The 8,143-nt window shown below is 41.1% G+C and overlaps 1 protein-coding gene across 1 annotated transcript in view; it reads left to right on the top strand.

Annotated features, from left to right (window-relative positions):
- Positions 1 to 444: 444 nt before the first annotated feature.
- The window catches only part of TBCEL (tubulin folding cofactor E like), a 96,533-nt gene continuing 88,834 nt past the window's right edge, over positions 445 to 8,143 (top strand). Inside the window, exon 1 of the mRNA XM_028125968.2 lies at positions 445 to 633. The gene's annotated coding sequence lies outside the window, so the exon portion shown is untranslated. The remainder of the gene's footprint in view (positions 634 to 8,143) is intronic.

Here is an 8,143-nt window from a genome sequence, read left to right as displayed (position 1 = left end):
ATTTTTATTAGATTACAGCCTAGAGCTCGCCTGGTGAGGAAACTGAAGCCAGGGGCAGTAAGTGAGTTAATCAGGGTCACACAGAAAATTAGTGACAGAGCCAGGACAACATTCCAGGTAAGTCTGCAAAGGTTCAGCCCAATGCTCCTTTCTGTAAAGCCACAGCCTCTCAGCTGCCCAGGCTCTGCTCTGACCCGTCTCCACCGCACTCTGATGGGACAATGTACTCCTCCTTGGCACCTAGGGTGTGCCCTCCGGACCGCCAAGGGGAAGAGCAGATGCAGCGCGTTAGTAGCGAGGCCCAGGCCTGTGCAGGCCTCCCCGTTGCCATGGCAACCCGAGCTTGGTGGAGGAGGACCCGCTCCCGCGGCGCCCCCTCCCATTCACGCAGCGGACGTGACACGTGCGGCAGGGTCACGTGTTGTTGTTGGGCCGTGAAAGCTGCTTCCGGGTCAATGCAGGACACTGGGCTCCGGCGGCCAGAGTGGGGGACGAGGTGAAGCGGAGCCGGGCCGGGGCCGCCCGGGACCAGGCCGGAGGCTGAGCGGCAGCGACAGCGGTGGCCGGGAGGGGGGAGGAGAGGCGCAGCCCGAGGAGCCGCCGCAGCAGCTCCCCCGCCTCCCGGGCTGAGGGGTGAGTGGAGCCCGGGCCCGCCGGCTCCGCCGGCTTCTCGAGGCCCCAAGCGCTCCCCTCCGGAGCCGAGGCGCGGAGGGCCGTTCCTGCTGGGGCGCAGTGTGGAGGAACGCGGGCAAGAACTCGGAGCGGGACGAGGCCTGCCTGGGAGGAAGGGGGGGATGGGCCACCTGCCTGCGGCTGGAGGGAGAATGGGGCCTGGACTGGCTGGGGAGGCGCGGGGAGGGTCCTGGGCTGGGAGGAGGGGGAGGGCCTGGCGGGGGCGGGAGGAGGCAGGTGCCTGAGTCCCTGGGAGAATCCCGGCTTCTCACCTTATGAGGGGCGTGGGGAATGGAAAGGTGCCCCCTGGGTGGTAGGAGATGGAGACGAGTGCTGGGGAAATAGGAAACTTTGTCTCTGAACTCCTGTAACCAAAGGTGAGGGGCGTGGGGGGGGGGGGGGAGTAGAGGACATGTCCCCAGGGAGGTTTGGTGGGGAACGGAGCTGGCGGGCATTTCCAGGCTCCTGGGACACTAGGCCTGCTCCTTCCAGGCGGCTGATGAAAGGATGCGTTAGTTTAAGACGGGCTTTTGGGAGAACCGTTTTGCCCTCGAGTTGGGAGACGCTCAGAGTGAGGGGATTGGAGTAAGATGGGGCCTGGGAGGAGTACCCTGTCCTAGGATCTGGGAAGGGGGCAGTGTAAGGATCCTGTGTGGTGCTTCATTCTTTGATGAGAACGAGGAATACAGAGTTCTAGATCCTCTCCTAGGAAGACATTCTGGGAATTGATGAAGCGAGAAGATTTCATACTGTCTTCTCTTGAAACAGTGATTTTAGAAGTTGTAGTTAAGGAAAGTTGGTTGGAAGAGTTCAACTGTTGACAGCCAGTTGCGGAAGGAGGAGCTCTAGTCTGAAGGTTGCTCAGTTACTGGGAGCTTGTAGGCACCGCCTAGGGCTGTTGTTTGGGGACGTCAGCAACCCTTTTAGGTCCAGACACAGGCTTAGCTGGGGCAGTCCCTGTTCTTTTTATGCTGCCCTGGAGCTCTTAAATTGGTTTCCAAGAGGCCATCTTGAGCAAAGAGATTACTTGTAGGTGCTGAGGACTAATGAAAACACTCAGCCTTTGGGTCCTGAGGCATTAGAACTAGATCTCTAGGGTAAGAGCTTTCAAACTTTTTTTTTTTTTTAAATCATGCCCCATGTTAAGAAGTACTTTTTATGTTATGATCTAGTACATACCTATATATGAATGAAAAGTTTCACAGAGCACTGTTTACCCTTATTACATATGATGCGTTCTGATAATTTCTATTATGTTCCATTCTCTTTCATTAAAAATGCTGACTGAAGTCCACTAAATTGATTTGTGGGTCACAGGTTGCACTTTGAAAAACACTGTCTCCTAGGCACATTTCTTTGGCTTCGGTTAGTGTCCTCATGTTGTATGCTTCTAGAGAGGCAGGATGATTATAAGGAGATGGGTTTGGGTGGGGGTGCAACTGACTGCTTTATTTGTTTACATATTTATAACGTAGCATGTTTGGCATTTTGGAGCATAATCTTAATCTTTGATATCTTAATCTGGCCTGATTATTTTATGAAATTTTGAAGTGTATGCTTTAATTTTCTCTATCCTTGGCCATGTGAAAGAAAATGAGAGGCCTAATTCCGTTTAGTTGACTTATCCCTACAATATACTTAAGGTAATTTTAATGTTATAGTGTTGTAAATATACACTGATTTGCTTTTCTGCTATTTAAAAACTCTCAAGCTGAAACCTAAACTCTTCTTATTCCAATAATATATAGTTTAATAATTCTACATAATTAAAGATATAGGTTCATGGCTTTAGTATATATTTTAAACTTAATCATAAACTTAAGTGTAACTTTCAGTCAGTTAACATCTAATTCCCCCCAATGATGTTTTTAACTGTTTATAAAATAGATTAGGTCTTTATATGAACAGTATTATAATGAACATTAATAAGTATTGGTGAACAAAGTGAGAGACCTTCATGAATTGCTATGTTTAAAAGTCTTTTTAAAGATTGTCATCTAGCCTATTGTTACATGATGTTGAGTGTCAAGTAATGTTGCCTGATTTTAGTAGGTAAATTTATAGGGTATGTATTTAAGACCAGTTTATTGGTGTTAATTCTTGTTGAGGATGCTTTCATATTATTTGGGACCTGGAATTCCAAGTCATAGCCATCAGGAAAGAATTACCCAAATTAAACTTCATCATTGGGGCCATATTCTTGATGAGATGCCTTATGAGAGCATTTTTAATCATCTTCAAACTTTGTGTGTTGTAAATTATATATTTATTGACTATATCTTGGGTACTGGTGAGAGGGTCTATGTTGGCATGTATCAGCCATCTTTTAAAAATTATCTTTCTATCAGGTGAATATTTGTTTTGAAATCTTTAGCTTTAAAGAATGTTTAAAAGCTTTCTTTCTGTGGTAGTTGCTTGGAACATGAAGGAAGAATCTCATTAATTTCGTTTTTCTAGGAATCCTGTGTACCTGTCAATAAACAGTTGTGGAGAACTTACCCTGAGTGATTGTGTGTGCTTTTTTATAGTTTTCATTTTTTCTCTTGAACCTCAGACTCTTAGGTATGTCCACCTATAGCAGGCTCTTTTCTCCTAATTTTTGCTTCCAAACTGCTGTGGGTTTGGAAATTAGATGCTTATATTTGTTAGAACTTTGTGTAAAATAAGATTGTGCAGCTCTGAATAATGTTCTTTCAATTGTATATGTATATATGTTTATCATATATACACAAATACTCTTTTTAGTGTATGAACTATGTGACATGTATTTTGACTAGTCAGAGGCCTATTTACTGACCTCTTAATTGTGGGCTGTGTTTTAAGTGAACTCTAGATACTTATTCTAATTAGTTATATAAGAAAAAGTTCTAAAAAGTAACATGAAACTGACAGTGATACAGTTTGGACTTAAGGAGTGAAGCAGTCAGCTGTGATTGTCATGCCTGAGTCATTAAGAGTTGCCATTCCTTCCTCTTCAATCATTTTCATTACCCTCTCCTGACTTTCATTTCTTTGAGATTAGAGTGCTAACAGCCTCACTATTGCCATTGTCTGTTGTTCTCGTTCTACTTGATCTTGCATAGCTTCATCAGAGTACTCTTCCAAAGAACAACACCCGAATTTATCATTTCTCTCCTCAAAAACCATTAACTTCGTAGTGCCAGCACTGAATAAAGCCCATACTGTTTAGGTTGGCATTGATGGTATCCTAGAGCCTCTATTTTTTTTTCCTAACATTGTTTTTCCATCCTAACTGCAGATCCTCTGTTCCTGCCAAGCTGTCTGCTCATTGTACTTTCTTTTGTAACATTATTCCTGAAAGTCTGGGATATGTGTTCTTCATGAATTCCTACTCATCATTTTATTACAGATGACCTTTCTTCCTTAAAGTCTTTCTTGCCTGTACAATCTACACTAATTTTCCTACATTGCTTTGTATTATTTGTATATGTTGTTTGTACCCCTTTTAGATTGTAAATTCATAGAGGACAGGAGGCTCAAATAACCTCTGTAATCTTTAGGACACCTAGCACAGGGTTTATCAGAGTTAATGGACCAAGTGAATCAGAATTGACTGAATTTATGGTGAAAATTGCAGGTCTCTGAAAATTCCACCCTCGACTTAGTAAATCTGAATCTTGGGATTTGCCTAGGTGGATCTTCTGCTCACACTAAAATTTGAGAATTACTTACCTAGCATGCTTTATATTACAGTAGGTACACACAGTTTTTGAGCTGTCCCATTTGTCTGGACCTTCCTATTCTCAGCATTCATAATAATAATAATGACAATTTGTTGACTCCTTACTGCATGCCAGATACAACTAGATGCTTTAAAAACGTCATTTAATCTTCACAGTGACTAATGACTACGAAATAGCTATTAATAGTTCCATTTTACAAATGACAAGGCAGGCATAAAGAGGTAAGTAACTTGTTCAAATTCCAGTGGAGATCTGTGATTGAACTTAGGCCTAACTGAAGCCCCGGGCTCTTATTCACAGTGCTCTCCTAGAAACAGATTTGAACAAGATGACACACTTCCAAAACTCCAGACTGTGGCTGTGTGAAACTTTTACTAATAATTCATTAATGGCCTTTAGAAATGTGATCTATTACTAGCACTGTTAAGAAAAGGATAATTTAAAAGTTCTGAGATTAATGCTCTTCCGAGTGATTTTCATAATTTCTCTTTTGATTCTGTCATGCTCATCACCAGTATACTTTTCATTTCACTGCCAGAAGTTGTTACATCAAAGTAAAATTCACTCTTTAATTCATTCAGCAACTATTTGTTGCCCTGTGCCAGATGTTCCTGCATGTAACGCTGAGCTGGACCGACAAATCTCTACCTTTGTGGGACTTAGGTTCTGGGGGAAGGGACTGAAGCCCTAAATTAACATAGAGTGGAAAGTGCCATAAAGAATGAGAGAGGCTGGAGTGATTGATGGTAGCAGTGGGGCTATTTTTGATGAGTTGGTCAGAGGCAGCCTTGTCAAGAAGGTAACATTTATGTTTAAAAATTTGAGGCTTGGATGCTGAGATGAAGCCAGCAAAACCAAGAGCCAGGTAAAAGGCATTCCTGTGAGAATGTCTTAGGAGGGAATCAGCCTGGCAAGTTTTGAGAAGTAGAAAACCATGCTGGCTGAAACCTAGTGGGTGGGAGGAGGTGAGGTCAGAGAGGTGAGCAGAGAACAGATTGGAGGGAGCCGTGAAGACCCCGATAGAGATTGGGTTTCATTCTAAGTGTGAAGGGAAGGAAGCCGTTGGTGAACTTAAAGGACATGATTTGACTTACTATTTTGAAAAGATCACTTGGCTTTGTTGTGGAGGATGCATTGTATAGTCGGGAGAGACCAGGAAGGGAGCTATTGCAGCAGTCCTAGTGAGAGGTTGATGGAGGCTTCAACCAGAGTAAAGTAATGGAGACGGAAAGAGTTGGGTTTGAGAGATACTGCTGATAAACCTTGCTGATTAATTATTACATGAGGGTGTGAGAGGAAGAGAGAAACCAAATATAGTTCCAAAGGTGGGGACTGGTGGAGGAAGAACAGGCTTGAAGAGGGAAATAACAGTTCTGTTTTTGCCCGCTGTGTGCCTCTCCCTGATAATACATCCCTGCCCTCCAAGGATACCACAACTGTGAATTTGGGGTTTGTTAGTGTCTGACTTTTCTTCATAGTTTGTATTACATATGTATGAGACCCTAAACAATATGATGATTAATATTCTGTTTTTGAATTTTGTGTAAGTGGAATTGTACTATATATTTGTGATTATTTTATCCTTTCAACAGTGTTTTTTAAAAAAAATACAAGTTTCATGTATCCAGCTTTATAATTCACATCTGCATACACTACAAAGTGGTCACTACCATAAGTCTGGTTGCCATCCATCACCAATCAGTTGACCTCCTTCATCTGTCTCACTCCCCAGAGCCACCTTTCCCCTCTGATAACCATCATTCTATGCTCAGTATCTATGAGTTTATTTTTGTTATATTTTGTTTGTTCATTTGTTTTGTGTTTTTAGATTCCACTTTTGAGTGAAATCATATGGTGCTTGTCTGACTTATTTCACTTAGCATAACCCTTACGGTCTATCCATATTGTTGCAGATGGCAAGATGTCATTCTTTTTTATGCTGAGTACTATTCCATTGTATGAATATACCACATCATCTTTATGCATCTACCTACTGATGGACAGTTAGGTTGTTTTCCATATCTTGGCTATTGTAAATAATGCTGTAGTGAACATAGGGGTGCATATCTTTTTGAATTAGTGTTTTTGTATTCTTTGGATAAATACCCAAAAGTGGGGATATAGCTGGGTCATATGGTCGTTCTATTCTTAATATTTTGAGGAATGTCCATACTGTTTTCCACAGTGGGTGTGTCAATTTACAATCCCACCAGCAGTATATAAGGGTTCCCTTTTCTCCACATCCTCGCCAACATTTGTTTCTTTGCTTTTTGATAATAGCCATTTTAACAGGTGTTAAATGATATCTCATTGTGGGTTTTGATTTGCATTTCCCTAATAGTGATGGTGAGCATTCATGCCTGTTGGCCATATGTATGTCTTCTTTGGAGAAATACTTATTTTGATCCTCTGCCCATTTTTTAATCGGGTTGTTTGGATTTTTTGTTGTTGTTAAGTCGTATGAGTTCTTTGTATATTTTGGGTATTAACCCCTTATCAGATATGTGGTTTGTAAATATCTTCTCCCACTCAGTAGGTTGCCTTTTTGTTTTGATGATGGTTTCCTTCACTGAGCATAAGCACATTAGTTTGATGTAGTCCCATTTGTTTATTTTTGTTTTTGTTTCCCTTGCCTTTAGAGTCAGATCCACAAAGATTTTGCTAAGACTGAGGTCAAGGAGCTTACCATTTATGTTTTCATCTAGGAATTTTATGGTTTCAGGTCTCACATTCAAGCTTTAATCCATTGTGAGTTAATTTTGTGTATGGTATAGGACAGTGATACAGTTTTATTCTTTTGCATGTGGCTGTTCGGTTTTCCCAACACCATTTATTGAAGACGGTCCTCCATTGTACACTCCTATTGTAGATTAGTTGTCCATATCTGTGTGGGTTTATTTCTGGGCTCTCAGTTCTGTTCCATTGATCTGTGTGTCTGTTTTTGTACCAATACCACACTTAAAAAAATTGAAGTATAATTAATGTACGGTATAATTAATGTACGGTGTTCAAATGTACAATACAGTGATTCTATAGTTCTTTACATTTCTCAGTGCTCATCAAGATAAGTACACTTAATCCCCTTTATACCATACTGTTTTGATTGTTGTAGCTTTATAGTCTAATTTGAAATCAGGTAGCATGATACTTCCAGCTTTCTTCTTTCTCAAGATGGCTTTGGCTGTTCCAGGTTTTTTATAGTTCCATACAAATTTTAGAATAATTTGTTCTAGTTCTGTGAAGTATGCCAATGGAATTCTGATTAAGTATTGCATTGAATCTGTATTACTTTGGGCAGTGTGGACATTGTAACAATCTGAATTCTTCCAATCCATGAGCATGGAATATGTTTCCATGTATTTGTGTCTTCAATTTCTTGATTTTAAAGGTCATTCATTTTGATTAGAAAACCATAGAGAACTATCAGTTGTTAATTTCCATTGCTCTGTAACAATTCACTTACGAGTATAATGTAATTTATCCCATTACCTGTTCTTGGATATAAGGGCCTTTTTTGGGCAAGGATTTTCAAAATTTCACACAGTATTGTTGTGGACATTCTTGTGCTTGTTTCCTGGTGCACATATTACAAGTTCCTGTAGATTTTACACTGAGAAGTAGAATTGCTATATTACAGGGTACATGCATCTTCAACTTCACTAGACAATGATAAAGTGTTTTCCAAGGTATTCATATCAGTTTTTATCAAGGTATTTGTATTCCCACTAGCAGTGAAAGAGTTTCTGTTCTACATTTTCTCTGACACT

The sequence above is a fragment of the Eumetopias jubatus genome, unplaced genomic scaffold, assembly GCF_037043125.1.
Source record: "Eumetopias jubatus isolate StellerSeaLion01/CBP00866 unplaced genomic scaffold, mEumJub1_p1.0 scaffold_13, whole genome shotgun sequence".
Taxonomy (NCBI): Eukaryota; Metazoa; Chordata; class Mammalia; order Carnivora; family Otariidae; genus Eumetopias; species Eumetopias jubatus.
Note: the sequence above shows the minus strand (reverse complement) of the source record. Positions and strands in the feature narration are given on the sequence as shown.